Source organism: Lepidothrix coronata, unplaced genomic scaffold, assembly GCF_001604755.1.
Source record: "Lepidothrix coronata isolate B3197 unplaced genomic scaffold, Lepidothrix_coronata-1.0 Scaffold7, whole genome shotgun sequence".
In the NCBI taxonomy this organism is placed as follows: domain Eukaryota; kingdom Metazoa; phylum Chordata; class Aves; order Passeriformes; family Pipridae; genus Lepidothrix; species Lepidothrix coronata.
In genome coordinates this window covers 11,321,652-11,347,156 of record NW_016690187.1, presented here as the reverse complement: position 1 = coordinate 11,347,156, position 25,505 = coordinate 11,321,652, and the positions used below count along the sequence as shown (strand labels likewise).

The 25,505-nt window shown below is 35.9% G+C and overlaps 1 protein-coding gene across 1 annotated transcript in view; it reads left to right on the top strand.

The window, feature by feature from the left end:
* Positions 1-25,505, top strand: part of B3GALT1 (beta-1,3-galactosyltransferase 1) — a 184,956-nt gene that overhangs the window by 114,372 nt on the left and 45,079 nt on the right. The window contains exon 3 of the mRNA XM_017838520.1: positions 14,030-14,134. The gene's annotated coding sequence lies outside the window, so the exon portion shown is untranslated. The remainder of the gene's footprint in view (positions 1-14,029; positions 14,135-25,505) is intronic.

The window sequence follows — 25,505 nt, the reverse complement described above, 5'->3', positions numbered from 1 at the left end:
GTAGGGTGCAGCCTTATTCCTGAGTCTTGTGGGACACCTTCAAAGATGAATTAGATGTACATTATCAAAAACACACACGAAACTAATTTTCTCACTTTCATCTTGTGAATCAGATTTCTTTTCAGTTGGATCACAATTGACTACATATCCATATCATCCCAATGACAGTGGGGATTCTCCATTCTGTCCTTGACACTCATTTTCCTGGAGCTTAATTTAGGTTAATGTCATATCTTGTGTATCTGGTTTCATGTCCCTTAATGTACATTTGGAAATGGACAGTCCCTACACTGTTCTGTTGGAAAAAAAAATCCGACAGCAGCAGCATTCTGCCTGGGAATTTATTCAACGCCTGATCTCCATCCTTTTCCATTTTATACATAAAAGGTGAGCAAGATAACTCAGTTTTGCTGCCATAAACGCAGATTCCATCTAAGTGGGTTTGGATAAGACAACATGTTAATCCTGACCTGAACTGACAGTCTTTGTAACTAAGTGCACAAACAGACAAGATTTAGGATGTTAGTTAGGTGTCATACTGCAATACTTAACTCCTAATTCCACAATCAATGGACTTCAGTGAAAAGCTGGCTTAAGAGGTTCCCACTTTTCCTTTGAAGCAGTGTAACCGTTTGTGAAATTCTGCTTTAAACCATGTCATGAACTGATCCAGGTTAAAAATAACTCTCCAGAAATACTGTTTTCCCGAATTAATACGCCTATGCCAGCATGTATTTCAACCAATACAGATGGGAGCTGTCTTTTACTACATTAAGGCAGGATCACGTGGTCATGAGTGATTAAACCAGCCTCAGCACCAGAGGCCCTATATCCTGACTTCTAGCCCCAGAGCAGGGGCTTGCCCACCTTACCACCTTGTAAGAGAAGCTTTTGGCTCCATATTTTCAAAAGCAGGCTGCTCACAAAAGAATGGGGGGGGAAGGTCAACTTCCAGCTTCTATCATCAAATCACATTTTTAGTAAACTGTTGAAGGTACTGCCAGAGAAGAATTCTGGAATATGTCATTAGGTCATTCCAGCATATCTCAGTGTGGACCTGAAATACTGATATAAATTTAAAACAAACAATGGCATGGGCTGCATCACACAGATCCTAAGCATGTGTGTTTTGCAAGTGACTGGGGTAAAAATGGCAATGGGGGGTTTAAGCTAAACTAAAGAATGAAGTTTGTTCTTGAAAGACTTCCATATTACTTAAATAAGATGACTTTTTCTATGGGCATAAGAGGGAAGATAAAACATAACATATGTCTTGCTAACTCCTACTTATCTGTCAAATATCAAGCATCAGCATTTTTTTAATTTAAAAGAAAAATCTTGTCACTGCAGTGCACAGAAAAGATGAGGTTTGGAGGATGAAAGCCAGCTGTGTAGAGAATGGCCTTGATGTTTGTAATCCCACTTTCCTTTGCTATAGAAATGAAAGGAGGCCTAGTTCTTATGCTTAAGAAATTAGAGCGGAGAACTGAATTTCCTTCTTAGTTCTGCCACTGATTCCTGCATGAACCGAGGCATATTGCTTCAGTCAAAACTGCTGTGCATTCTGAGCACTCAGTGTGACACACAAAGGCTTTGGTTTGCAGAAGGTTTAAGAATTCATAGGTACAAGTGAAGTGAATTGACTTGCCAGTTTTAAAAACTACAGCTCTAGACAAATATTAAAAATTGTGTTCTTTGAGAAATAAGGTAACAATTATTTCGCATTAGTCATCCAAACTGCTTTTGAGGATATATTACTGTGCCATTGTACCCCACTGTAAAACAGAAATAATAACGAACACTCATTTCACAAGAGTATTATAAAATGGAGACAGTAATGTTTGTAGTTTCAGTGGAGCCCATCACTCTTTGAGGAAATCAATCGTGTCATATTCAGAGAAATATTTGAATGCTGCAGTGGGCCAGGGGGCCACAAACTGAATGAAGTGCATTTATAAATGCCGTTTGTAAACTGCCTATTAAATGAGTACTATCCATCTTGTGACCTGAATGAGGCAGGCAGGGAAAGAGTTGGAGAAGAATAGTGTGCTCTCACATAATTGAAGTCTGCATCATAATACAAACCCACATTTTAGCCCAAATATTTTAAAAGTTTGGCTAAGCTCCTAGCAACTGAATGAAAACTCTTACAATGATAATGAGAAGTTCTGGGAAGTGTAAATATAGCCTTGTTTCCTGTCTCACATCTAACATACACTTATTACAAAAATTCTCATAAAACTAATTAAACGCTTTTGCAAACTAACACAAGAACAGTTTGGAATAGCATTCCAACAGTGAAAGATCAAATCTGTCAAAAGACTCTGTTTTATGTTTTAAGAACTTTAAGAAGAAATTCTCATTGAATGAGAGCTTCTTAGTTATTTTTATGCAAGACAAGAATTAGGAATGAAAAGAATCTTATATGGATAAGATCAGTTCATGAATTGAGTCTAGTTATAACCACTCAGATTATGATCTCAGAGTTGGTGTCATTTAATTAGTATTTAAGTGCATGTACTATAGCGACATTTGATTACATTCCCAGATTCCTATCTATTATCTGACAGATGATTGCTACTATTTGGCATTGAAACAGCTTCTGAAAAATAGGAAGTGAAAAACCTAATATGAATAACAATTAGTACTCCAACATGCTGTTACACATAACAAGCCTACAATAAATGCTAGATCTCACACACACAAAAAACTTATTCACCAAAGTACTGAAGTATAAAAGCAAAAGAAGGCCCTAAACTAAGGTTTTATCTTCTTTCTTGAGTGGTGTTTTTTATTTTCTCTTTGTTTAGATTATGATCTCACGTTTCAGTTCTACACATTACAAGCTTGTGTGGTAGTGCCCATGAGATCTTAATATCACAGATAAATCTGAAATCAGAACCTTCAGATATACATTTCTAAGGATAAACCTGAGCACTGTAACCATACTGATACTATACAATATACTGTATGCTGTCAGGCTTTGCAATACATTATGTTATTGCCTGCACTGGTGAAATTGAAGAAAGCCATTAATTCAGCTGATATCGAAGACAGGGACAGTAATGTTTGCCATTAAAAAGTGGTATTGCAGTTGAATTATTCTTCCCTCCAATTTAACATACGTACATTTTTTCGTATTTTAAGGAACTCTCTCCCCGGTTCCTCCAGTTCATTTTTCCCACACAGGGACTGGGCTCAGGGGGGAAGTCTGAATAATGCATAGTAGAGCCTGCTAAATTTATTTGCATTTAAAATTGTGCTTTAAGGTAAGTTTCTGAATACCTTCAAGATAGTTTGTTAAGTAAAATAATAACTGAACCACTAAAAAGAAAGGCAAATATTCACAGAGATATGCTGATATAATGGGTCATGCTCCCGTGCCTCATAGGAATATCACAGAAATATCTTCAAAAGCAACATCCTTATCTGTCCCACTGCCCCTGCTCTCTCCATTTGTGCCACTACAGTGTTCAGTATGTACATTAAAACTGACCACCAGCTGCTATCTAACAGAACCTCTAAATACTGAGTCGTTCTTTTCATTCCCTTAGCAGGGAAAGTAATTTTGGTCTCTCCTTTACTTGTGCTGATGGTTTTCACAAAGTGTCTGTGGGATCTTTAGGAAATCTACGATTCTTTCAAATTTGTCTGAATTTAGTAGGAAAAAAATGGTTAAATATTTTTTAAGCATGCAATTAAGAGTTAAAAAGAGACAGATAATGTGACTGCATAAGACTCATTTCTTTCAAAGGGTAGATATAAATTGAAGGTTGAATTCTGCTGTTGTCCATAATCCTTGGGAAGCAGTTTGAGGAAAAACTAAGGAATCAGTTCAGTAAGCAAAAAAGCAATTGCATTGGAGTAAGACAGAGGTACAGGTTTTCAATAGAAAGAAAGAGTTTGCTCTGTTTCAAACTGTTTGCTTTGTTTTCAAACTTATTAAAATGAATTATAAACAATCCTAATGTACACATTTACCTCCTGTTGAGAATTTGTTTGTTTTCTTTTTCTCCATCCTCTCACATATGACATCTATTTTTAATGTTGATGTTTAAATTTTAAAACAACCCAGAGACTCAGCTTCATTTATATATCTTGCTACACAAGAATAAAATTCAAACTGAAATACCTCAACTATTTCTGCTGACACCGAAGTTATGTACTCCCTTCCACTATTTCTCCATAATATTTTACTTGGATTTATAAATCCTGGCACTTCTTTAGCGTAACAGACTGTATTATCTCCATAATTTGTGATTCTGTTAAAAATCTCACAATATTTTACAAGGTATTTTTCTTAGGTTTTCAGATCCTTCAACCAAAAGTGTTTACAAAGAAGTCTTAATGTCTTTTGGTTGTAAATTAGAACTGAACTTTTTGGTGTTACCGGGCTTACAGGCTATTTTTTAAGGCCAAAATACCTAAAGTTATATAAAACCTGAATGCATAAACAGCATTAACAGGGATTGACAGACCACTTTATGACAATAGCCTGAAGTAAGTGTTAAGTTTAGGCTCATACAGAAATTGTCATCAAAGTCACTGCTCAACTTGCCGTTTTGTTTAATACATGAGAGATCTAGTTAAAATGATTCTAAGTCAAGAACTGGACGGATCATGGAATGCTAGAGTTTGAGAAATATGAGTACTGCCTGTAAAGAAGATAAGTGAACAAAACCCAGAGAGGGATTGCACTGCAAGTGGGTGCTCTAGGAGTAAGAGCAGGACTAAACAGCAGGGATAATAAGCAAGCCACAAGGACAAGGTACAGTAATATGCCGTAGAAGTAAAAACAAAAGCAACCTATTGAGTGTCCTAGAGCAATTAGTGCAATTTGCTCCCATGGCTGATGGGCAGGCAGCTGTCAGTCAGGCTAAGACACCAGTCTTCAACCCTGGTAGACCAGTCACACCCAGGTGACTGGCTGTAGCTGAATCCTGAAAAAAGTCTGCATGAATGTCCATCTGAATCTTAGAAATACAGGACAATCTCGATGCACAAATATAACGTGGACTCCTAAAATGTATTAGATACTGCTATGTAGTAAGCGGCTTGATAAGATCATTGAGAGCTTTGAGTTGGCAGTGATCTCAGCCCATTGTTGTTGTCTGGTTTTTTAGCCTCATCTTGATTTCAGAGACAGATTTTAGGGAGATCCACAACTTTCCCCCAGATGTAGACATATTGCTTGAAAGAAGTACTTTATATGTGTGAAAGCAAATGTATGTGGATGTAGACAGTTTATTTTATATGCCATAGCAGAAAAATTGGTTGTAATGTCTGTGTGAACCCATCAGCACAGAGGTAGAAGAGGTATAACACTTCATCTGCAGCTGAAAATTCTGTCAATTGACAGAAGAGGAGAAGAGGGACATGGGAAATACAGATGGGTAATGGATATAGAGACAGAAGTTAAATAGCAAGTATACCAGAAAAAAAAAGGTTTGATACAGGTGAAAGATGTCAGCTTATTGCTTTTTATTTATAGACCTGCCTAGATGCGTATAGTGTTTTGTCATACAAAAATTAAATTGATGCAGATAGCTCAAAGAGTAGAGATGTGACATCAGAATTGGTATGAAGAAAGTATTAGAATTAACTAAAAGGATGTCTTCTCAAAGACCAGCCTTTTCTACAAACTACAGAAAAGATACAACACAAACAGAACTTCTTGTGAAGTGCAAAGAAGCACCAGTTAATTTCTGCTCCCAAAATACGCTGTAAAGGTGTCAGAAATGTTGTCCCAGAATACAACTTTTATATTTGCTCACACTTAGTTGTTCTGAGTGATGCAAGAATATTTTATTTACTTCATTAATATTTGAATTCTAGAAGGGAATTGAATGTTGTAAGGATTCAAAGATTCAAGAGTGATTGAAGGGACTGATTGAGAAATAAATCTAGAATAATGCATATCTAGCAGAGTTTCTCACATTCAGATCCAAAAATGGTAGTGCATTGTAATAGTTATGACTACCCAACAAGCAAGTGCTATTTGGGTTGCCACCACCTATGATCTATTGTAGAAAGGAAGTACGCCCTGTGAAGATTGAAGTAACAGAATGAATCTGATAATTTTCTGTGAAGTTAATTATAGCACCATTACTTGTTTACTTTGTTTTTCTGTAAAATGAGCACAAGGCTTGTGTGAGTGTAATGGATACATGTATTGTGCTATATGTAGAAATTCTTTTTCATATTGTATAAGCTACTGTAGCAATGCTTTGAAGTTAACGAGCCTTCTCAGTTCATTACAGATAAAAATACCAAGTTTCCACCTTCAATATGAAATGACTGAACTATTAGCTGTGTAAACAACTTCTGAATTTAATTTCTGGTACCACAGAAGCAGCAACAGCAATTTCTTTTTATACATTTGAGATGTATAAAGACAGACAGCAAACACTAACTCTTAAAAAACTCCCCAAACTGTTTTTAATTACTTTGTAAATTTTTTTAATTGAAGACTTAAGACAGTAACACAGCTATTAACAGAGACTATTTTTACTCCCAGCACTGTGAAGCAGTAGTGATTTATTTGTACTTGATAGTAGAATGAGTATTATTTACAATTCTAAGTGATTCTGAATTTTGAAAGTCTCTGATTCAATTTCACAAAGCAACAAAATGTTTTAGATTGGATGCATAGAACTTGTTGTAAAACAGACAACTTGAGAATATTTCTAATGGGAACAGTTTCAGCTGATAGAAAGAATAAAATATATTTTCCTAAAAGACAAGGAGATAATTTTACCTGTTTTTCCTCTTATATAATCATAAAGGAAAATAAAAATACTTTAAGATTATGAAGTCCAACCATTAACCTAACATTGCCAAGTCCACCACTACACCTTGTCCTTAAGTGCCATGTCTACACATCTTTTAAAAACCTCCATGGATGGTGACTCAACCACTTCATTGGGCAGCCTGTTCCAGTGCTGGATAACCCTTTCCGTGAAGAAATCTTTCCTAATATCCAACCTAAACCTCCCCTGGCACAACTTGAGGCTATTTCTTCTTTCAAACAGCATTGATTAAATGCAAATTCTGATACTCTGCACAACACACCTTCCACATAACAAAAAAAGTATCAAACACTTCCCATTTGCTGTTGTCTTTTAACATAAAAATTTATGAAGTGTCTCTGAGAATAGCTCACTAGGTCATATTTACATGGAAAACTCAGTCTGCCTGGGCTAAGTAGGACTGAATTAATGCACATACTGTTGCTTCACAAACTAAATGTCACTAAATGATAATCTGCAAATGCTGAAGCAGGGACTAGGAGATGCACTGGCTGTAGCCACTGATGGCTCCCTCCACTGCAGTCTCAAGAAGTTAATCTTGCTCAGTTCAGAGGGCTTCATCCATGTTCCTGGGAATGACTCAGGACATGAGGAACAAGATAGCATGTGTCCACATTTAGGGTTTTATTTCTACTCTGTCCTGATTTCCTTCCCAGAAATGCTGTGCTTGTAAAAGGCATAGTGTGACACCCTAAGAGACTTGTATCTTCTCTGCACAGACAGACACAGTCTGGGTGACAGCAAAGCAAAAGCTTCCCTAGGGCATACACTAGGATTATCAACAAGGGAGGACTACTTCTGGATTAAAGCTTTGGCCCACTGTCATCTATGGCAAAACTCCCACTGAAGTCAGAGCAGCCCAGATTTCATGTGTGTTGCAGCAATTTTGACTCCCTGCCTGTTCTGCCTTGGGACTTCCAGCCAGCACAATAAGGGTCTTAATGGTGCCAGAAGCTTTTGTGTTATAAACTGCAGCAAAAGTCCTAAAGCCCTTCATATAAACCAAATACTCGTCAGCTATTTAAGAAAAACTGTAGGGGATTCAACCTGCATCCACAAATATAATGTTTCAAATTGGCACACCACGCTAAAACAAACCTTATCCTGTTTAAGTGCTTCCTTTTTTTCTTTTTATAAAAGTGCTACAGCAGAGAATTCATGTTTTGATTGAACACAGAGCAGGCAGAGAGCTAAATTATATTCTCAATACAAATCTCATGCAATAATGATGAAATAAGTGTAAAATGGCTGTAACAAAAGTAGACACTTTATAAAGTAACGTCTCCTCTAAATTTCATATGTGTAGGCAAAATAGAGAAATTGGAAATGCATTAAAAAAAGATGAAATTGTAGATCAGACTGGCCAAAAGTTTTAATGAGACTGTAAAATATTTTGATAAGTCTCTGTTTAAAATATATGTGGCCTTTGTCACTGTGCATAAAACAGACAGAAACTTAGTGAGTGTCAGGAACATAATTAGAAGTCAAGCTGGCATGGAATTACAGTGCTCAACAAACACAAGAAGCCAGTTCTGAGTCCCTGACCTGTGATAAGTTCTGCTGACTTCAGCACAAAGCAAAAATAATTCAAATAATTGTAGGGTGCAGGACTAAACCTTGGTCATTATTTAATCTAAATACAGTAGAGCTCCAGTTTTTGAGGGTGGCATGAACTTTGCAATGAACAGCTACTTAAAAAAGAGATCAAAATTCTGCTGCTACTAACTGAAGAAGCAACCACTTCATCTCAGGCAGCATACAGATGCCCCACTTACAATCTACAGCAGTCATGACAAAAGAAATGGATATTTATAGTTGCATATATTAGCCTTACATTGCCATATACAGACAAACACGTACCCAATATGCTATTAGATTAGTTTAGACTAACTTACAATGTTGGGTTTTTCCCCTGAGTCCATATTTTAACATAAACGTTTCAGAAAGGTTTTAAGTTTAGAATTGGGTGTATTTAGAATTCCATTCAGCTTTTCAAGGAAAAAATTTGCGTAAAAGGGCTTCAATTCAAGATCTTCTAGGAATAAAATTTCTCCTGAAATACATGACATTTCCAAATGGAAATGCCACCAGAATAAACCAAAACTTGAGATTCAATTCTAGGTTTACAGAACCAGCTACAGAAAGTAAAAACACCACCACAATTAATTCTAAAAAGTATAAGTTTAGGCACAGCCAGTGGTTTCTAGTTCTTCATCAATAGTTCATCAGTCATTAGCTTGAAGTACAGTAATTACGATAGCAGTCATAACTGGTTTTTGTTTGCTTAAAAATGTTAGTGCTGAAGCTTACTCAACTACTCTGCTTGATTAAATGCATGGCAAAAATCAAGCCTTGGCCTACTTTCCAATGCAAGGGCATACAATGGCGTATGATCCTGCACCTTTCCTTTTGGATGGAGTCAAAGGAATAAGGTCATACAAACAAGGTCATCTGTGAAAGTCAGCTGGTATAAAACGAGTCATACACCAGACATCATCCTTTGCTGAAATAAATTCTTTAGCAAGCTGGATGTCTGGGGGGAAAAAAGGGATGTGGAAAATGAATGTGCCTTAAACATGATCGTCATCGTTCTGATGAGTTATTTAGTAATACATCCCTCTCCTATTGCTAAGTAGGAGGAGATATATCATGATAGCCATTCTGCAGAACATTCATCATCAGAATATCAGCTTCCTCACACAAGCTTGTCTCCTTAACATCTTCTTATTTGTGTATGTACCCAGTATTTTGTACTTGTAAGAGAGTTTATATATATAGAAATTTTAAAAGGAAAACCAACATAACCTATTATACTGCTAATATGGTTGTCAAGAGGGAGAAGAAAGTATTGTCAGAAGTTCAGAATTGGATATTTTAAAAATTATCTCATTCACAGGTGATCCTATAATAACCATATACAGACAAGAAGGTGCTTTGACTCTTGTTTCTACCACTCAAAATTATTAACACTTGATTGTTAGAGCTAAATATTAAAAAAAGTATCCTCAGACTCCCTCCCCATCCTATTTCTTTTTCAATGTTCTTGAAATCATTTTGAATACTGCACCTACTTTTCCCTCTTCACCCAAAACACTTGACATTCCATGTTTCTTGATTAATCACTGCAATTTTTATGTGACTATTTATTGAGAAATTAAAAAAAAAAAAAAACACTGAACAAAAAAAAAGGTGTGGAGGATTACAGAATCAGTCTGGAACAAAAGATGTCAGACAGGTGTTTTCTTCAAAAAACCTTCCTCTTTTTAGTCCCAATCCTTTTACACTTGCACTGTCTCTGATTTTTGGAGATTTTTTTGCTTCGTGCTCCTTTGTTTTTTGCTATGCTACGTATAATAATCACTGTTCTCTCTACAGTCTAAGTTTCTTTATATCTTAATTTACACTTTTCTTCATCATATTCTGTGTTTATTTTTCATTGTACATCCAAACCATCTCCTCTCAGCTTGTCCCTGTGTTCAGTCAAGCCCATGCCAAGTGATCTAAACTGGCTTTAGCTGTGGCTTAAAAATTTTAAAACTTGCCTCAAGCCTTTATACCTCCATCTTTCCCCTCACACAGAAGAGGTTGCAATTCCAATAATTTCAACAAGAAGAACCAGTGTCAGGAGAAGAAGTGCTTGCCAGGGGTCTTTTTATTTTTTAAAGTATTCTGGAATAAGTAAGTAAGAGTAGTAAGCAAGAATCCCAAAGATACAACAGAAATAGTATTAACAACCACCAAATACACTGAGATTTAAGTTTCATTTTTAATCTACTACTTAACAGTGAGACAGCAAAGCAGAACCAGACTGAAGTAATTTATTTGAAAGGTTTTTCATTATCTGAAAATTTGATAATGACAGTTTAAGTGTAAGATTCTAATTTTATATACAGAACGGAATCTGGTGTTTGGTTGAACTTACTAACTAGTCCATTAGACTAATTCATATATATTGCATGGAGAACAGAATTCATTTGTTTCAACTGGCAGATTTGATGATACTCAACTCATTTGTAAATGATCGGATGTCTGACAAAAATACAGGAAGAAACAACTCTTTGGTAAGAGTAATTTCCTATATGGGAATCTTGCTGGACACTCAACTCTTGACAGATGCTTCAAAAGCAGCAAATACACTGAGCATTTATTCCCATTTGTACTTTTAAGAAGATCATGACCTTTCTTTTGACATGTATGCCCCACAGCTCTTTCACAGTCATCTTACGTTACCCTAATAAGCTAATGCCTATGGACTCCCACTCTAAGAACAGTATAACCAGACCTACAGGGATGACAGCTCAAGGAAACACTTAAACTAGCCTACCAGCTTTTGTAGTGGGTAAAAACAAGACCAGCACTTGAGCTCTGACTACTTTAGAGAGTTTTTCCTCTTTGCTGCAACTTAGATTAGCCTCAGTCCTTGAGTAACCAGCCTTCAGCGTGTAACAGCTGAGGTCTGCCAGAATATCTTTAACCAAGAGCCCTCTTCTCTGCAGTGCATACACATAATTTGTCTCTACACATCAGGGCAAGAAGCCCCAAATTTAGTCATCAGCAAGAGCATCATACAAGATTGCTGTCTTTTCTAAAAGCATTCCTCCAAGGAATTAAAAACGATCAGACAGTTTGAGAAAGGGCAATCTCAGCCTGCGCTGAATACAAATCAAATATATAAATGAAATTGCACATCACTTAAACTTACTGCTGAGAAGTATTGACAGCAGCATGGCCTTTTCCCTTTCCCTGGTCTCTTCGAGTCTAACATATAGTTAGACTGCTCTTCCCTACTAGTATCCAAAATGCTCCTGACACTACATGCTGCAAGATTTCAATGGGCTGAAGGGTCATCTATTAGGGCAGACTTATTAGTGACTATTACATTTAATAGGGATTTAAGAGTCACTACTTTGTGTGTTGCAAGGTTGTTTGTTTTCCAAAGAATTATAGCAGCAAATAGTAAATTCCAATCTCAGTTTAATTTCTAAATCAATTTTATGCTTTTAAAATTATTAAGTTATAATTACTTTCCATTACCTTAATTACTTTAAACTATAAAAATCAGAAATAGTTTCTCACTCTTTTGACCTTGTTCAAGATTTTAAATGGTCTCTTTCAGATCAATGGCTTAAGAATGCTGTGTAGTTTACAGTTTATCTCCTACCTGCTTAAAGGAACTACCTCACATTTCTTTTATTCCAAACTCAGACTGGAAAAGGAGTGATTGGTGGGGGAGCAGAAGCAGCTCAGTTACTGTGGGCAGACAGAATTTTGTAAGAAGTCCCAGTGAAAACAAATAATGACAACTGTGTTTATGTTTCTACAACTCAAAAATTGTAATTAAAAACTAGTATATTTGCATCTGCATAAATAGAGCCATTCTGCAGATGGATTCAGACTGCCAATATTTCCTAGCTGAAGGAAATGGATCAATGAAATCTCTTCCACTTCAGTTATGAAACCAAGGCAAACCATTTTGCTTCCTATTTATTCCGTCACACCCCTCCTCAACTATTTGCCTGATTTATAGGCTACATCCCCATCCAACAGAGATTTCCTTAAAGGTAGGAGGAGAAGATGGTGCATTTTGAACAGGATTTGTTGATGGCTGAAGACTGTAACCCAGCCTCTAGCACTGACAATAACTACAGTGATCACCTTGAATGAGATAGTATTGGGGAGGTAATCTCCAAACACCTAACAAAGGTAAAAACTTCTGTTTGCCACATTGTGCTCTAAATTGCATTTAATAGATTGAGAGATAAAGTCTAACCAATCTTTTTACATATGACAACATAACACCATATTTGATTTATTATAAAAGTAGTCAGTCTAACCCCTAAATTTTTTTTAATTAGAAAATTATTCAGGAAAAAAAAAAAGAAAATCAAGAAAACTGTGGATTTTTAATTCATACTATTCAGAGAAAAATTTAAAAGGAAGAGTGATAAAATCTAACAAAAAAAATCAATTCCAAGGTAGTAAATTTACAGACCTTTTCATAATTTTGCCTTTGCTGCACCAAAATACAGTGGCAATTCATGCAGTACCTCTAGGCATAAAATTTCCTGATATAAATTCAACAAGAAAGAGAGCAGTTATGTATTCTGATCTGTGTTTCTTCATTTCTCAAATATTCTTAATACAAGGGTGATTTCTATTTGCATTCTACAATTTTGCAAGTCCACTAATTGCAAGACATTCTAAAATGAGTGTAAATTCTCTTGATGAACACCATCCAATTTCTAATGGACAGGGGCTCATATAAAAATTCAACAGTATCAGCAACAAGCTAGCAGGAACTGGTGGGGTGAGGGGTAGTAAGAAATTATTTGGCTCACAGTTGAACTTCCTATTTAACCACAGGGGTGATCAAATTAAGTCAAGGTCAAGTATGTGACAGAGCAGCTGTGCCATGCAGCAAATAAGGACTACTGGTGTGTATATATATAGCAATACTGTTTTGATTTTCTAACCCACCATTCATGTCTTGCAATTCAAAGCTGCTGCAGGAGAGAGAAAGTAGCCTCCTGCACTCACAGCCTTTACTTTGAGTTCTACAGGTTCAGCTCCTTCCCAGGCTGCTTGAAGCCTTCATGGTAGAGCAGCCCCTTAGCACTCGCTACATCACTTCAGCCCAACTCTTGTCTACAAGGAAAATTTTACAGCTGTCCAACACAGCAACTGCTAACCAACTAACCTTCCCCCACTGAAAGAGAGAGATTTAAATCTCCCTAACAGAATGAAATGACTAGACCTGAGATAACGTTCTTGCCCACAGAAAACTTTATTCTCAGATGTCACTCATCCAGAACTCTTACTAACTGCTACAAACAGATGCTTTCAACATAGAGTGGTTTGTAACGCTTTGCCTTAATAATCTTTCCTGTTTCAGTAAATGAAAATAAATTGATTTACAACAGTTAATGCACAGGTACTGAAAACAGTGGCTGTAATTTTTTTATACCCATCTGTCCTCCTCTTATTCCATCTGTTTCCTTCACTCATTGCACTGGAATCCAGCTTCACAAAATGAAATCCAAGCTCTTTCATGTAGCACAGTGTAAGTTACCTAGTTACCCAGCTGAAAGACATTTCAAAATGAATCACTCTCCTTATACTCTGTAGAAGGCAACAGACACAGATTTTTTGGTTAATATATGTCTGAACAATCTTTCTTTCAACAAAATATAAAACTGTCAGTAAATTCCTTCTGATTTCAGATGGTGCATTTCAAAATAACACCGTAATGGCTCACCATTTTAATCAATTATTGAGTATGCCTTGGGGATTTTCCACCAATTCCACTTGATGCTGCTCTTAAAATGGTAAGTACCTACATAACTGTATGATTTATAGACTGGCTTAGATCTTTATAGCTAATACAACAGTATAAGTGCACGCAATCATATGATTTAATTGGATTATATAGCCTTCATTAAACTGTGTTGACTGACTTTTTTTATTCTTCAACAGTTCTTTGGCCTGTTAATGATTAAAGATTTGGATTTGAATCTTTACACTAAATGTAAGAGTTTAACAGGAAAAGAAAACCTAAGAAAGCCCTCCTCTCTTACAATTCAAAATGGAAGATACAATATAAAGGCTGAAAATAACTTTTTGAGAAATTTTGCATAGCACAAATACAAAAGCCACTATAAACAAAGCATCTTTCTATGTGTTCTATGGGATACTATAAACAAAGGATATTTCTGCTATTATCTAATCTTTAAGGCAGTGTGGTGAGGTCATTCAAAGGTCAAGAATGGGAGGTTTCTGTAACTCTATAAAAGGGCTCACACTTTAAATATAAGTATGTCAGTGTTCATGGTGCCTTTAATTTCTACACTAATGATATCTAGAATACCTACATGCCTTTGGTTTATGCATTTACCACTTCATTATTAGCATCACACTAAAAGGGAATAGTTACTTTTTATTTGTGCTACAAAGATCTTTTAAATGATACTGAATTTATACAGAATAGAATATTTAAGAATACTAGCACACAGAATACAGTTCACAGGAACATGCATTTAAACACCCAACTTTGTTATTAGGGTGATAGTAATAGTAATACTTATCACTTCTTTTTTTTTAATTCAACATATTATTTTATTAAAATTTCAGTAGCATAACTGCCTGAAAGAATTTTATTTAGTCAAAAGCTATCTCTCTTGAGACACAGAAATGTTTATAATATAAGGGAACTTAGAAACTTAAGTTGGAAATGAAATATTTTCCAAGATGAAAAACGGAATAAGCCCTGATAATAGCACTTTTGTAAAATAGAACTTTCATATTACAGACCCATTATTGTGACGTAGGTGACTAAAAAAATGAGGATTACAATTCTTTTAATCTTCATATAAGCCCATTTTTCCTTTCTGTGGCTGAGTTTGAAGCACTTACAAATGAAAACAAAAAACAAATGACTGGTATTAATCATAAAGAAAAAAATAAGAGTCTATATGCCTCCTGTAGTCCTTTAAAAAGCATTAATATTTGCATAAAGCTAAAGGACAAAAACTCTTACATGTGAAAACTACTTACCTTGGTCTGCTCCATAAATAGAAACTAATTATGGAGAGACTAAAAACAAGACAATGCCCTGGGAAATAAGGGGCAGTCTTTTAAAGTATACTCAAAATGGTGTGAGTAAATCTGTATCATACAGATACATACTTAACACATAAATCTTTTTGGTATAACCTTCCTCCTTTTACAAGCAATAGTTAAACTTCCACTAAACTTCCATCAAAGCAGAATCAGCGTTGATGCATTCGTTCACTAGTAATATTTCCTGCCCTGCAAAGTATCAATATCAACTGTGAATGGCAGAACTGTAAAGACTCTAGTGAAAAAAGTATTCAGTCCTGTAAATTAATGCCTGAGCTCTGACTTTTATGTGAAGACAGAGATCAGCAAGTCAGCTGCTGCTTATATTGCTTTCTTTTTCATAATCAAAAAATCAGAGGGTTGGGGAGTGCTTAGTAACCTAAACCATTCCTTTCCAGGAACTTGACATGTTTTATTTTAACATATATTTATAACAGAAGTAGGAGAATAAAGTTAACTTTAGAAACAAGCATGATCCAAGGCTATATTTCAAACCCCAACACTGATATAATATAGGGGTCAGCAGTGAGGTTGAAATTTCAAATTGATATGCTGAGTCAATCCACCAAGGTGGGTGTTAGGGCTCCTCAGTTTCAAAGGGTACCTCAGCTGCTGGTTTTGGACAGTAATGTTTCACAGACTTACTGCAGAAGTGCATATCAAGCAGCCTCTTAGAGAAAATAGCAACGTCTTTATATACTGGCAAAAGGAGGCTGCGAAGGACAAAACAGAAGGCACTTCAGCCACTCAGAGCTGGAGAGCATCATTAGAGGGACTGAAATGGACCTGGGTCAGGAAAGTTATTTTCCTTGAGAAAGGGGAGGAAGAGGTGGCTGGATGGAGCCACTGAAGTCACCAAAATTAAAAGTTACATGCTGGATTTCACAAAGTTAAACACAACTGTGTTCTTTATTTTTAGGCATCTGCACTAAAGGAAGGGAGATTAAGAAGCCTGAAATGATTATCCTTCACAAGCAGAGTCACTCAGGAATCTGATCTGTATGATTGCAGACACTTGTAAACATTAATTCACCAGGATACAGCACTGAGCTATAATTCACATAGTTTTAGCACCACACAGCAACCCAGCAGCCAAAAAATGTGTCCCATTAGAACAGTGTACAAACTGACAATTTGCTATGCTGCTTTACAAAATCATAATGGGAGGAAATATCTTTAGGTTTGCCTCAACCTACCATCTGCCTACAGAAAAAGGCAAAATGCATTAATTTACATACAACATTCTGCCAGCCAAGTAGCAGCCATTAAGTGTTAACCCTTACCTTAAAAGGGACCATTCTATATCCCTTCAGTCTTGGCATATACATTTTCTGTGACCAAAGCAACTGACTATTTAGCAGTGTACAAAAAAGCACAGCCTAGAGTAGAATATACAACCCGGTGCCCACACTCCTTGTTTGCTATATACTGCTACCCTGATGTGCAGAATATTTGCACAAATACAGGGAACTCTCAATGGCACGGGAGGCAGCACTTGCAGCCTAGAGCAGTCCTAGTCTGTGCTTTCAGAGGCCTATTTCACAGCAGCTGGATGTTAACCTAAATAGCATTTACCTGAGTTTCAAATAAATTACACATTCTTAGTCGTAACTTCCTGATTCAGAGCACAACAGCACTATCGCTTTGGTGTATCCTAAAGCGAGGGCAAAATGAATTGTGTAAGGAAGTCTAAGTGGATGCACTGGGAATGCTAAATGAGAAACACAGATAATCGTTTAAAGAAAAAGCAGTTAGATTGCAGAGAATGCATTTAAGTAGTTACAGCACCAATTATTTAATTTCCAGCTACTCAAGACTATGAGACCACAACTTGAAAATTTATTCAATTACTTTTGGTTTGTAGACAGGTGCTGAACTACAGGATTTTATTTTTCCATGGTTAACTGATCAGAACATGCTTTTCATTCATTCTTGATTTTTAGATTTTACTGTTAATGCAGAAAATCTGCATAATGCTGAAAGCTGAAGGGGCAGTGTAAAAAAAATGGAACTTAACATCAAAATAGCAGGGCCTGTTGCAGTTTTTGGTATCTTTTTATAGTTAGTTACCTGAAAAATTCACTTCAGAATATTAATTCACTGAAAAAATAACATATTCATTAACACAAAATTATTATTGTCGTGGTGTTTCATATTCTTCCAGAAGGCTGACTTCAAAAATATAAACTTTGGAGCGGGAGGGTGGCAAGAAGGAAACAAACTGAAAAAACCTTAGCTTACCTAACCCAAAAGCAAAATTCCCTGTTCAAACTCAAACTGAATGGCATCTTGAAGGCAAGAATAGAACAGGGATTACATGAAGCAAATTGTGTGAATGATGACTTGAGGAACATGGCAAAGAAAAAGAGGAGAATCCTCAAGGTGGGAGACACAAACAAACCAAATATCTGCATTAATTCAAAGAAAACATGGAAAATGTTGACAATGGGTTTACATAGCCTTTTCAAAGACAGGCAAATAAATAGAATCTATCAATCATCAGAGGGATATTCCTTTTTCTTTTCTCCCCACCTTCTGCATCATCAAGTTCAGCTTTATCAGTAGCATATTTTACTCTCTCAAATAAAGAACAGCAGCCCTGATGCCATGAGCATGGCAATACTGCCCAGCTGTGCCTGGCCTCTCTGCTACTGAATAATCTATTGTAATCAATATATTAAAGAACAAACTCAATACCATTTTCATGATGGCAACCTGAGGAGCTATACTAAAATTACAGTTAATTATGTATGCGTATGCAGGGGTTAGCCCTCTGTAGAGGGCGGCGGGTCTGGCATGAAATTGCTCTTCAGTTTGCTAGGCAGACAAAAACAAACTGCACTGAGCTTCAGCTAAACATGACAGTGATGCCTCCACTGCAAAGCAAAGAGGTGAAATTCTGCTTTACTCAAGTATCATATCTCATAGAAAGAAACAGCTTTTCCTCGTTTTACTTATACAAGTTTAAATGACACTGATATCCACCCATACAAAAATGAGCACTGAATGCTGTCGTGTTACAGGAGAAATGCAGAAGTGTGCGAGAAACACATATAGACCCAGTCCTCCACAGTGTCAAGCTTGCATAGTGCTCCATGATAACCGCTGGATGTATGATGCACCTTGCTAATGGCCACTCTATTGCTTCCTTTACTGTGCCAAAGCACTTCGAGTTAAGGCACAACTTCTCGGTAGCTCAGACAGGAACTTTTGTTCTCTTCTGGTCAGGCTACTACAGCCACCCATTTTTTATTTATTGGATTAATTCTTTGCCTGTTGACTTTCTCCCTTCTTTTCAGACACTGTAAAAGGTTTTGGCTGGGACAGAGCTAGTTTTCTTCATAGAAGTTTGTATGGTGCTGTGTTTTGTACTTGTGGCCAGAACAGTGTTGACAGCATCCAGGCCACCTCTGTGTCTCACACCACCCCACCCCTGAGTAGGCTGAGGGTGCTCGAGGAATTGGGAGAGGACACAGCCCGGGGAGCTAAGCCCAAATGAGGAGCGGAATATCCCCTACACACCACATTACATCAAGCTGAGGGAAAGAAAGGGGAAGGAGGGATGGTCTGAGTAACAGTGTTTGTCTTCCCAAGTAACTGTTATGCACAGTGACTCCCTACTTTCCTTGAAATGGATAAATAGCTGCCTACCAGGGTTAACCCACAACTGACACAAAAAAAGTTATTAGATTTAGTAGCAAAAGAGCTATATATGCCTCTATTGTCCTTTTTGCAAATCTTTTTTCTTCACTTATTAACAGAAAACAATGCATTTAATAAGAGCTAGAACTAAAAAAAGGCAAATGTCAGGCTTCTATAAGGTCACAAAATATGTTTAGCTCTGGCAAGTTTCTGTAGAGAAAATGTACCACGAATGGAAGAGGTCTGGACTGTATAATCTATCTAAAGTTCATTTACACTTCTGCCTCCATTCCTACAGACCATGTCATCTAATTACTCTCTGTTTTACAAGTTTCTTGAAATATATTTCTATAGCCAGAAGTATTGTGCTTGTTTTGTCTGTTACAACAAAAGGACAAAAATCACACAAAAAGATATGCACAGAAGCAGATAACTCTTAGTTTCAATCATGTCCTAAAAGACATAAGCTAATCCACTGAACTGATAAAATAAGAAGGGTTTAGACTCACATATATGATAAAAATCATCTCAATAATATTTCATATGCAGAGCAAACCCAAATTAAAAAAATACATTGCATATTTTGACACAGAAATACAATGGTTAAAATTGCATAAGCCTAACTAGGTCTGAACTCCCACTGATTTCCATATGAAGTTGTGGAGTTTTGTACTTTTGTCTCTGAAAATATACACCTATTGGAAATAAGGTATTTTGCAAAATGTTTTTTGATTCCCTAACTTTATTTTCTTAAGACCATGCTAATTTCCTGTTCTAGGACATCAAGAAAATATGCACAAAGATAAATTTATTCTGTTCTTGAACTTAATCAGTTAATATTAAGTGCCATATTAGTGAATAACAAACATTTTGCGTAGATCAAAAGCCATTTTTCTGTTAGAAACATAATGTTAGATTTTGCTAATACATCAAGAGTTAAGCTCAGGGAAAGATCAATAATGTATTATTGATTGCAAAATTAAAATATTTTTTCACACTTTCATTAAGCCAATAGAAGACCTCTGGAATTTATCTTTGCAGATGGCCAGCCTGTCTTCTGTAACAACATAATTTTGCAGAGAAGAATCATTTGATGAACAATTAAAACACTGAAGCGAAAAGTCATTAAGAGAGAGGTAGCAAATGTTTTGTGCTTCTGTCAATTTATTTTTTTTCCAGGAGTAAAAAACACTTCACAAAACAAATTTAAATCTCTGGAGAGTAAAATATGCCAGTAAAAAAACCCCAAACAATCCTGCGGATGTAAAATAATACTACATAGACGTGACTTCTTCAGAGGCAAAGCAGGCAAGCTGACTAGATGACACATCTGGCACAATGTCAGTGCAGAAATAAATTAAAAAAAGAAAACCAAAACAAACAACTCTAACTCACCATTTGAACTACATCCCAGCTTGAAAACTGCTGGCAGACATAAGCATTTTGCCTCTGAATTTCATGAAGTGAACTTCAAATACAAGAAAAGTATGACATCATTAGGAAATCTAGTGTTTCTTTTCAATTGATAGCTGTTTTGTTCTTAGCAATTGTAGCACATTTTTAGGTTCACATAGAAAGAAAAACCTGCCTTTGCAAAACTTCAGTCTTGTAGGAACACCGAAATACTTCTGAAAATGAACTTGCCCTCAAAACAACTTTGGATCTTTAAAGTGAAACACACAATGTCTGTCTTTCACATCAGTATCTGCTCAGTTTAGGGAAAAAACAGCAGCCAGAACATTATGAGCTAAGAAAGCTGTTTGCAACTTTAATAATGCACTAGTACTTTGATCTTCATAATATAATAATTTGTCTATTTGTGTTTGAAGTTATAGATGAATGAATATATTAGATTTTTTTTTTCATATATGTGGATTATCTTGAAAATCAATTCACAAAAAAAGGAAGCCTGGGACCTAAGGGGTACATTTCCAAAGCTTAATACAGGAGGTACACTCATTAATCCTATTAATGAATAATAGGATAAATGTATACACCACTTATAAGTGGCTTTTAAAAAGTTCCAAATTTAGACTAAACTTAGGAAACAGATGAAATTAAAAAAAATGCTAGTAACATGTCAACCAGTGATTATTCCTTTCTATTCATGTATAAGCTGCTCAGGAGTACTTTTATGTCTTTGTTGGAATTACTGCTTCTGGGAAGTGGTAATTCTAAGGCGGATTTTATTGTTTTGGCTACTAACATAGAAAGGTTCCTGTCCTGCTGACTCTTCTATTTCTTCTTTCCATGTTGTAAAAATCAGCACCCTGATATCCCCATAAAAGATACAACACAGCATAACTGTGTCCTCTATATTAAAGAGGACATACAAGTTAATGAAATATAGGATCAGCATTTCTCTGACTGCCTGCACATCTTCTGGTTGCCAAGCTACAAAATACATTCAAACTTTTTGGGTTTTCATATATGAAAATAGCTTTCAGGGAAAATGTCCAAACAAATATCTGTGGATGAGAATTTTTTGTTTGTTTATAGAACAGACACTACATCATGAGGATCAAACTTATTCACTTCATCTCTCACTGGCAATCTAAACTCCTCATGTTCAGTTGCCTGAGGATCTGCCTTTCTTATCTCTTTAATCTTGACAAAAGGACCATAAAATGCATCAGGTAAAGGCAGTTTTCACAGTTACTGTGCAAGGCCATCTTATTAGGAAACAAATCAAAACCACACGTTCATTCCACACAAACTGCAAAACAGTTTCCATACAAAATTGATTTTAGCCCAAGTAAAGTGACACCAAAAAAAGATTCTGTCAAAAAAAAAAAAAGTCAGCTATGAATCAGCTCGGATATAAACTAGCTGACATTCCTTCCGAGTGTCTTGTGTATCCATCATACCCTGTAGAATACTTTCAGGCTGAGATATGTTGAACCATTAACTGTTTTCACCTAGAATATGCATTAGCAATATCTGATAAAAGCCTTTGAAGGAAAATAATCGAAGCAAAAGTTGGACACATGATTAATTCTCCTTTTATCTTGGACAAAGTACTATGGTGACATTATTGCACAGGACTAATGCTGCTATTTTTCAGCAAAGCATGAGCATTTCTACCACCACCAGTAAATATTCTCAAATCCAAACACAGGGACTTTACATGAAAACCAACTATTTCCCAACATACATGATAGAAATCCTATTTACGGAAAAACTCTAGAAAAAACGAGACAGAAAATTTAAACCAATTCAACATTGACAGACAAAGGCACATTTTAGATGTAGCAGTAACTGCACATCTTTCAAGCTTTCCAGTTTTAGAGATAAAAGTGCAATTGAATGTTTTTAATTCTATGCAGGTGATTATTTTTATTCCTGTAAAACTAGCACAAAAATTACCTAAACTGTAACATAACTTGTATCTTCTTGTTTATGCCGTAATTTTCTATGCATTGTAAAGGGATGAGACCACCACTTATGATTTCTATTGACAGGTATGAAATGAATCTTAATCACAGTGTTCTGAATGTCTCCTACTACGCAAGCTCAAAGCTGAAGTCTGAAGCCTAGTTATTTTGGACACTACAAGACAATGATACTGAAACACAAAAATAAACTGAGTTTAGATTAATAGCTACCCAATTACACAGTAATCTTTGTGAAATACCATCAAAAGATACATCCTCCCCCAAAATAATAACAAATGTTCTGGGAAATTTGAGAAGTGTCTCAAAAAGAAAAAAAAAGTGTTTAACAATTCTGTTTTTCTTCTTGGTGCACCGGGTGTAGTTCTGAATGTACAACATATCTGGAGCATCTGTGGGTGAAATAACCAAACGGCAGAACAATAATGAACCCAGGGAGTCACCCAAGCAGAGCCCTGCATCACACTGCCACCCAGGCAGCAAAGGGACTGTACAGCGCCCAGGGATGGGCACTGCCATTCACCAATTATACCCTCAGCTTCAAGCTCCCTTTAATTAATAATTAATAACATTCAGAGCCAAAACCTTGCTTATTCCCAGTTTGCTATGAGTTACCTTCTTGTTTCCATCTATTCAAAACACTGAAGCTACAAAGATGAAACATTGGCTCGTATCAGGCCTTCCTGCCAATATATGGAAATGGCTTAAGCTCATATCCCAGATCTAATATTTCTGAAGAAAACAGAATCTGACATATTAGCTTTAAGGGGACAGACTATAACCATAGAATTAAAATTGCATCAGGGTATGATAGGCAAGTAAGGAAAACATTTCCCACCACAGTGACTGAACATACTGAAGGTGCTGCTGAGGCACCTTTGTGAGCAGGGAGATTAGGAATGGGAACATTTAACATCTTTAATCTTTCTTAATTTGCCTGATTACCTTGTTTTTTGAGGTTTTTTTGCTATTTTCTAATAATTTTAAACTTATAATGCTACTTCATGTCTCCATAGAGCCAATATTCCTGTTTTGCACAGATTATTAGTTGTTCAGAAAGGTGTTTGAAACTTTAAGGTCTGCACAGGCTCCTTGACGCAAAAAGTTGGGTTAGTATCATGCAAGTCACTAATGGAACAGTGACTCAGAATAAAAGTATTGATTAAAAATAGCTTGATAACATTGTGGCTAACCATAATGTATATGTCCTACCTCACGGAAGCTTCTGGCAGATGCTTGGTCATGTTTACTGGAAAAGTTTTAAATTTTATAGTTATGTATATTTTTATTTTGCAAACAGACAGGATAAGAGATGAAGGAAATTTCTTGATAAATCTAAAGGAAGATAAACTAAATAGAATTACAATTCAGAGGAAGGTAATCTGCAAGTTACTTAAATGCACACTAGTCAATACTTGCAATTATAATAATAATATTTTCATTTTCTTCAGAGCTATGTCAATATTAGGTTTCATTTTACTCCATGTGCATGCCGTTAAAAATAACAAAATATCCATAACAGTCTTTGTGCACGTTATTAGGGAAAAGGTCTTTCTTTTCCTTCCATATGTAGTATCAAGGTATTAATATGAGCTCTGTATGTCATCACATAGCACATTTATTGTACCTCTAGCTACATATATAGTGCATAAGTAGCTCATACAAATCAGATAGATGGTTCCAAGGATCAAACTTCACCCACTGCATGCTAGGATTCTGTCAATCAAGGTGCTAAGAATCAGCCATCATGCATCTATTCTATTAACTTCAATGTTCTGTGTGTATTTCAGGAGGATCATAGCATCCAAAAGAATTAAACAATAAGGCAAGAGGTAGCAACATGCAAGTGACTGGATGTTTAGGCTCTCAATGAGCTTTAATTTTTTGAGCATTTTCTACTCTTATCAGTCATCAAGTTTGTCTGAATGCACACAGATTAGAAATTTCATTACCCAAACTATGCTCTAATGCACCACAAAGACATTTGCTTCACTGTGAAGGAATGCAGAAGGTATTTGAAAAAGGTTTTTAGTTGACTTAGCAAACATGACAAATGCATAGTGAGGTTACAGGGTAGCTGGTCAAGACTGTTACAAGGAATTAGACAAAGGTCTGTTCTAATATCCTTAAGAAGTCCATGAAAAGTAAAATATGGCCTCACACACAAGCAGTAGTTGAGAACCATGACCAGCTATAGCTAGGTACTCTAGCTCAACTATAAATTGAGATTGTCAAGAGAAATAAGTGGCATATCTGATTTATAATGCATAAATGAGAAAGGAAGGAGGAGTAAAAGGCAGTGGACAACTGCTAACACTGCATAGCCTAAAGACACTATAAACACAATAAAAATGTATATTAGAACACTCGGGATACAAGAAAAAGAGATTAAAGTATTGTTGCACTCTTTTCTTCATGTGTGGGTTTCACAACTGCAATAGCTGAGCACGAGGTTATACAAGATTCCTACTGACTTCAAAAGTTTCAATTAGGGCAATGTTCTTTCTGGAATTTTTGTGGCATTTTACAATCCACTGTAAGATGCTGAGTTACCTTTATTGTTTCTCTTCTTGGTTTTTACTTAAATAAAGCCATTTATTTAATTAAATCCAAGCATTTCAATGGTCGTTATGACTCTCTTAAGACACTGGAGTGCTGTTTTTGCTATCATTAAAATCTCAACTATTTATTTGGAATTTTAAAATAATAATTAAAAAACCCAACACAACTCAACTATTCTCTCCTGCTATCAATGCGTGGCTAATATTTCTCAGATCCTTGCAAATATGCACATACAAATTTTACTTTTTAGAGAATAATAATTCAGGATATTTCTTACAACATGGAAAGAATATATTGGCTTCATTAGAATTGTGCTTTTCCATTGATGAGGATTTTTCTCACTGGTCTGAACTGTGAAGAATTATGCATGTCAAGATAAGAGTTTATATAAATACCTATGAGTATTTATATATATACAGCTGGGAGCTTATATAAATACCTATGCTGAAACTGATAACCATGGAGTTCTCTGGACATCACCATA